A 7,460-nucleotide genomic window follows, 5' to 3' on the forward strand; every position below is an offset into this window, starting at 1 on the left:
ATAACATTGTTTTTTTTATATAATATTTTTACTTGACGCTTTTTTACCTTTTTTTAAAAAGGTAAGTTTTTTTATGGAAGTAGTCTTACATTTGTAGCATTCATCATCCACACCTTTTATTTACACTCTACACTTTTATTACACCTTACACTTTTCACTGCATTTTTACACTTTTTACATCTTTATACATTTGTAATAACTTCAATTCATTAATATACATAATGTTTTTAAGAAAAATCAATATTTCCATAACAACACATTCATTCATTTATTTGTTACATATTAATTCTTTTTGTTCTTTCGCCTTATACTTTCAATGAATAAACATTACTTTTTCAAAGATCTGGTGAATTTATTCATAAGTCACTATATTTTTGGTGACCCCGACGTGATATTAAAGCCGACGCATTTTAAAAGCTGATGCGGAATAAGTGCCAAGTGATCGTCGTATTTGAAGTCTGCGAAATATTATCATCGCTTGGAAGAATTGCTGGATATTCTGATTTTAAGAGATTCATTCTCCGGATCTTTGAAACATCAGAGGCGGATTAGTCCTTCAATTCTCAAATCATTTTATCGGATTTCTGGAACAAGAAGAAAATGCCAATCGATAGATCACCAGTTAGACCCTGTACGGATACACAGATTGATATGGATTTGGCGAGCGGATCAAATCAGGTTGGATCAGATAATATTAATATTTTACCTTCTCAAACTGGACATCAGGTGAGTGATCCTATGTTACAAATTCACTCAAATGAGTTTTGTTTATTAAAACTACCGACTTTCTGGCATAAGCAACCTAAACTCTGGTTTGCTTCTATTGAAAGTGAGTTTACGGTTTATCGAATTCGATCAGATGATATTAAATATAGTTCTGTCATTCGTCATCTTGATGAACAAGCCTTAGTAAACATATCTGAAGTCATTGAAAATCCACCTGAAACAGATAAATATAATTATTTAAAGAAAATATTAATAAATCGCTTTACGGATTCAGAGGAAAAACGTTTGAGACAAATATTAGCTGGAATTGAACTTAACGATAAAAAGCCTTCGGTATTACTTCGAGAAATTCGTCATTTGTCTGGAGGATCTTTAGCGGATAGTGTTTTGCAAATGATTTGGCTTCAACGCTTACCACATAGAATTCAAACGACTTTAGCCGTAGTAGAAGATGTTCCTCTTGTTAAACTTGCGGAATTAGCCGATAAAATTGCTGATCGGGACGGCGGTTTGCAAGTCGCGGAAGTTTCCAATAATGCAAATAATAAATCTTCGGATTTCGCGGATTTGCTACGAAGAATCAAAGCTCTTGAAGTTTCTCGTCGTCGAGATCGTTCCAAACGCCGGTCTAGAGAGAATAGAAGATTTAGATCGTTATCGCATAACAAAGACAAATCAAATAAAGATATTAAAGATACATCAATTTGCTTTTACCATAAGAAGTTTGGTGATAAGGCTAAACGATGTACTTTACCTTGTTCTATGTCCAAAACATTCTTGGCTTCACAGGAAAACTAAAAACGCCGTTTAAGACTGAGGCTGCTTACGACGGTGTTTCTAACAACCGCTTCATTATTTTCGACAGACATTCAAATTTGAATTTTCTTGTCGATACGGGCGCTGATATATCGTTGTTACCTAAAAGGGTTTTATTGAAGCCGTGGCATACTAATTTAAAACTTTTTGCCGCAAATGGTACTCAAATTAGTACTTACAGTTCTAAAACTTTAATTTTGAACCTCGGTCTTAGGACAGAATTCAAATGGAAATTTTGTGTCGCGGATATTCAACGTCCTATTTTAGGCGCCGATTTCCTTTGTCATTTTAATCTCCTGATTGACATTAAAAACAAGAAATTGATTGATAACGTTACCGGTCTTATGAATACTGGAAAAATTCAAGAAGTTGCGCATTTGTCAATTTTTACCACATCTCCTGATTCTGTGTACCACAAATTTTTAACCGAATTTCCAGGACTCACCCGTTTTTCTCCAATTTCCTCGGTAAAAACGCATGGTGTTGAACATCATATCTTTACGGAAGGTTCTCCTAAATTTTCGACTCCCAGAAGACTTACTCCTGAGAAACTTAAATGTGCCAAGGAAAAATTCAAGTCTATGATGGAGCAAGGAATTTGCAGGCCTTCAAGCAGCTCCTGGGCAGCCCCTCTACATATGGTACCTAAAAAGGAACAAAATTCTTGGAGACTGTGTGGTGATTATCGTGCACTCAATTCAGTGACTATCCCGGATCGTTATCCCTTACCTCATATTCAAGATTTTTCTTCTTTACTTTTTGGTAAGAATATCTTTTCTAAAATCGACTTAGTTAAAGCGTACTATCAAGTACCCGTCACTAAAGAAGATATTCACAAAACAGCTGTTACTACTCCATTTGGGCTTTTTGAATTTGTCGTAATGCCTTTCGGTTTACGAAACGCAGCCCAAACTTTTCAACGGCTCATGAACTCTTTACTTAATGATTTGAGTTTTGCCTTTTGTTATCTTGATGACATTCTTATCGATTCTAAAGACGAGAAAGAACATATTGCTCACTTACGCATTATTTTTGATCGTCTTCAACAAGCTGGAATGACAATCAATGTCGCTAAATGTCTTTTCGGTCAAAGCGAGATTTCTTTTCTTGGTTACTTAGTTTCTAACCAAGGAGTTAAACCTACATCCGAAAAAGTGAAATCAATTATTGATTATCTTAAACCTAAGACACTTCATGAATTACGCAGATTCTTAGGAATTATCAATTATTATCGTCGCTGTCTCAAGCATGCTGCAAATCATCAAGCTCTGTTAACGGAATATCTAAAGGACAGTCGCAAGAGGGATAGAAGAATTATTTCTTAGACTAAAGAAGCGGAATTAGCTTTCGAGTCATGTAAAGAAGAACTTTTACAAGTTACTACCCGTTCTCATCCTGCTCCTCACGCTCCTCTTATTTTAACTTGTGATGCTTCAGACTTTGCTGTTGGTGCATCACTTGAACAGTCTATTGACGACGATATCAAACCAATAGCATTTTTCTCAAAGAAACTAGACAAAGCTCAAAGAAATTATAGCACTTATGATAGAGAACTTCTTAGCATTTATTTGGCTATTAAACATTTCAGACATTTTGTTGAAGGAAGACAACTGATTATCAGAACTGATCATAAACCTTTGATTTTTGCTTTCCGTCAGAAATTGGATAAAGCGTCACCAAGACAGATCAGACAATTGGACTTTATTGCTCAATTCTCTACAAATATTACCTATATTTCTGGAAAAATGAATTCAGTTGCTGATGCTCTGTCAAGAATTGAATCTATTTCAATGCCTATTATAGTTTCTTTAGAAGAACTTGCTAATTATCAGAAAGAAGATGAAGAACTTCAAGTTTTACTTTCTTCAAATTCTTCACTTCTGTTGAAGAAACTTTCAGGATCAACCATACCTATTTATTGTGATTGCTCTTCGGAATTAATTCGTCCATATGTTCCTAAACTCTTACGCAAGAGAATTTTTGATGTTGTTCATGGACTCGCTCACCACAGCGGCAGATTGACATCTAAACAATTACTACTGAAATTCATTTGGCCTTCTTTGAAGAAAGATGTGAAGGAATGGACTCGAAATTGTCTTCCATGTCAACGTGCGAAGATTTCAAGACACACCAAGAATTCTCCAATTAAGATTGCAATTCCTGATCAACGCTTTCAGCATGTGCATTTAGACATTGTTGGACCACTTCCTATTTGTCAAAATTACCGTTATTGTCTTACTATGATTGATCGTTTTTCCAGATGGCCTGAAGCTGTTCCTATTTCTGAGATTTCTGCTGAAACTATTTCTACAACATTTTATTCACATTGGGTAGCACGTTTTGGTTCTCCTATCAGCATTACAACAGATCAAGGTCCTCAGTTTGAAGCAGCTTTATTCAAAGCTTTAACAAACCTAATTGGATGCCAAAGGATTAGAACTTCTGCTTATCATCCTGCTTCAAATGGAATTCTGGAAAGATGGCATAGGACTTTGAAAGCAGCGATTATGTGCCACGAAACAACCAACTGGGTAGAATCGTTATCTTCAGTTCTTTTGGGATTACGTTCATGTTTTAAAGAAGATTTAAAAGCTTCACCAGCAGAACTTCTTTATGGATCCACTCTTCGTATTCCTGGAGAATTTTTCATTGAAGAAGATTTTCCTGCAGATCCTTCTTGAAAAACACAGGATTCATATGAGGAATATCAGATCATCTCCTACAAGTCATCATTGCAAAAGATCAGCTTTTGTTCACAAGAATTTTTTTGATTGTACTCATGTTTGGATTCGAGAAGATACTATTAGGAAGTCACTACAACCTCCTTATTCTGGCCCTTTTCCTATTGAGAAACGTATCTCTGATCATTTATTTGCAGTTAATGTTTCAGGAAAAGTTGTCAATATTTCGACAGAACGTCTCAAGCCAGCCTTCATTCCTAGAACTTCAGATTCTACTGAACTTTCTACCAGATCTTCAGCTTCTGTTCCTGCTACTTCAGCTCCTGTTCCTGCTACTTCAGCTCCTGTTCCTGCTACTTCAGCTCCTGTTTCTGCTACTTCAAATCCTTCTTCTTCTTCTACTGTTGGAAAAGCTTTGCGCACCTACCCACCAAAGAAGAAGAAAGTCCATTTCGCAACGAATATCGTCACTTGGGGGGGAGTACTGTAGCATTCATCATCCACACCTTTCATTTACACTCTACACTTTTATTACACCTTACACTTTTCACTGCACTTTTACACTTTTTACATCTTTATACATTTGTAATAACTTCAATTCATTAATATACATAATGTTTTTAAGAAAAATCAATATTTCCATAACAACACATTCATTCATTTATTTGTTACATATTAATTCTTTTTGTTCTTTCGCCTTATACTTTCAATGAATAAACATTACTTTTTCAAAGATCTGGTGAATTTATTCATAAGTCGCTATACATTTATTTAAATACATTTTCTTGCAATACAATAAAAGCTGCTTTGCAGCATTAAAATATTTGTGTCACATTATATCTATTTTGACCTATTTAAATTCAAAATTCTCATAATATCCGTTAAACTTTGATTTATTTAAATCTTACATATATTTAAATACATTTTCTTGCAATACAATAGAAGCTGCTTTGCAGCATTAAAATATTTGTGTCGCATTATATCTATTTTGACCTATTTAAATTCAAAATTCTCATAATATCCGTTAAACTTTGATACCGCATGCAATATATTAATTCAAATTGAATGAATAATCTATTTTATTTTGCATATTCAATTTTGATAAATACAAAGTCAAGGTTTTTAAGCTTATTAATATTTATAGTTTATTAGCATTTACACTTTACATATACACATTCATTAGTATTTATATCTTAAACATACACTATTTTGAAAATTTTATTAGTTAATTTGCATTATATTAATGAAAAATGGTATACATAGTGTCCAATAATTTGCGAATTACCTTTCATGGGCAGATAAAGCATATTAAACTGAATAGAAAAGTCCCGTATCATTTTGCGATATTCGCAATAATTATTGAGTAATTTATTAGAATATCTAAGCGAATAAGCGGAAAGAAGTATTATCTGATCGAGAGGCGGCGTCATGCAGCGAACGGCGAGCAATGTAGCGGCGCCGAAAAGTAAGATGATACGTTTGAGACTTAGCGACATATAACAAATAAGCCATCCGACATGCTCACCGAGTCCGGTCTACCGCTTTCTGTTTATTCGCTTACAAGGGGAGGTCGCGGTTGACTCTTCACCGATTTTGATCTCCTTTGGTATGATGAATCTACATCGAAAAAAATTGTGTTCGAGATTTTTGTTCAATGCGCCTTTAAAAAAAAAAAATTTTTCTTGCATTTGAAGAAATTGCCAGATTTGTTATCAGGCTTAAAGAAAGATACGCTTTTGATCGGTGCCGCTAGTCCAGTGGCAGAACACAAAAATAGTAATCCTGAGATCCCAGGTTCAGGACTTTCGGCTATCATAATTTTTTTTTACTTTTTTTATTTTTTAAATTTTTATATTATTGTATATACAGGGTGTCCGGTAACTAATGGACCAACGATTACAAATAGATTCTTTGGTCAATTTGGGAACAATTTTTCCTCAGCGAAAATGTCGAAAAAAGTTCAAAAATCATTTTTTACAACTTTCCAATAATTGTCATTATGTATCTTTATAACTAAGCCTCAAATTAAAATTTTATTATAGTAAACTCTACCTGAAATTAACTGAACAATGTAATTATGTTAGACTTTTAACTCCAAAACGTTTAGTTTCCAAAAAACCCATTTTTTTAAATTATAAGCGATTGAATTGATTGCTTATAACGCAAAAATTATTGACTTCTCAACATTTTTGCTAAGAAAAAATCGTCTACAAGTTGGCCAGAGAATCCGCCCTTAATCATTGGTCCGTTAGTTACCGGACACCCTGTATATTTATATAACATGTATTATTTATTATGATAAATATTCGGCATACTAATAATGTTAGAATATACATTCTATTCTAACATTATTAGTATGCCAAATATTTATTTATTATAATAAATAACCTAAAAAAATCATAAAAATGAAAAGGTCAGGCCATGTTCAAAAGAAGGTACTCAAAAATTTAAACGATCTAATAATAAATTATCACGAAAAGTAACTGATATGTTATTCAAGGTGCCAGTTCAAAGTGAACATATGTAAAGTGTATATTATCTAAATTTAGTAATAATATATTACCATGAAAAGTAACTGTGATATTTTATTCAAGGTGCAAGTTCACATTGAATATACATACATATAAGTAAAACTGATTACAATTTGATTCTAGAAAATAAGTGCGATATGTTATTCTTAGTGCACAAAATATAATAGTCGTTTATAGAGATTTGATTTGAAATTCATACTAGCCCGCACAATGAAAAATAATTGCTCGTAATTCCAGAGTACCAATTTGTTAATGACTCAGAAAAATATCATGGCGGCCTGCTCTCAAAAAACTATGATGTTTCTCGATGTCCATTTAGAAATAATGTCAAAGATCTTACAGAATAATTACTACAACATTTGAAATACGAAAAGTATTACATTAGAAGAAGATTAGATTAGAATAAGGATTCAACGTATTTTTGAAAGCTCTACACACACAACGAAGTAAATATACAAAACTATATACAAATACCTTTTTCTTCTGTGTTTCTGAAGAAAATTGTAAGTCAAATGAAACCTTGCACTTTGAGAACCATGTCACTTACTTTTCAGAGTAAAATTGATAAATTTTTTTTGTATATTTTAATGATATTTATTTCTCACTTGTATCTTGAATAATTAATATGTAATTTTTTATTGTATATTACGACAAATAATCAGTAAACTTTTTAAGCGTATAGCTTTATTGTAGTTGACCTGAGAAC

Source organism: Nylanderia fulva, unplaced genomic scaffold (genome assembly GCF_048542155.1).
Source record: "Nylanderia fulva isolate GAGA-0341 unplaced genomic scaffold, ASM4854215v1 Scaffold458, whole genome shotgun sequence".
Taxonomy (NCBI): Eukaryota; Metazoa; Arthropoda; class Insecta; order Hymenoptera; family Formicidae; genus Nylanderia; species Nylanderia fulva.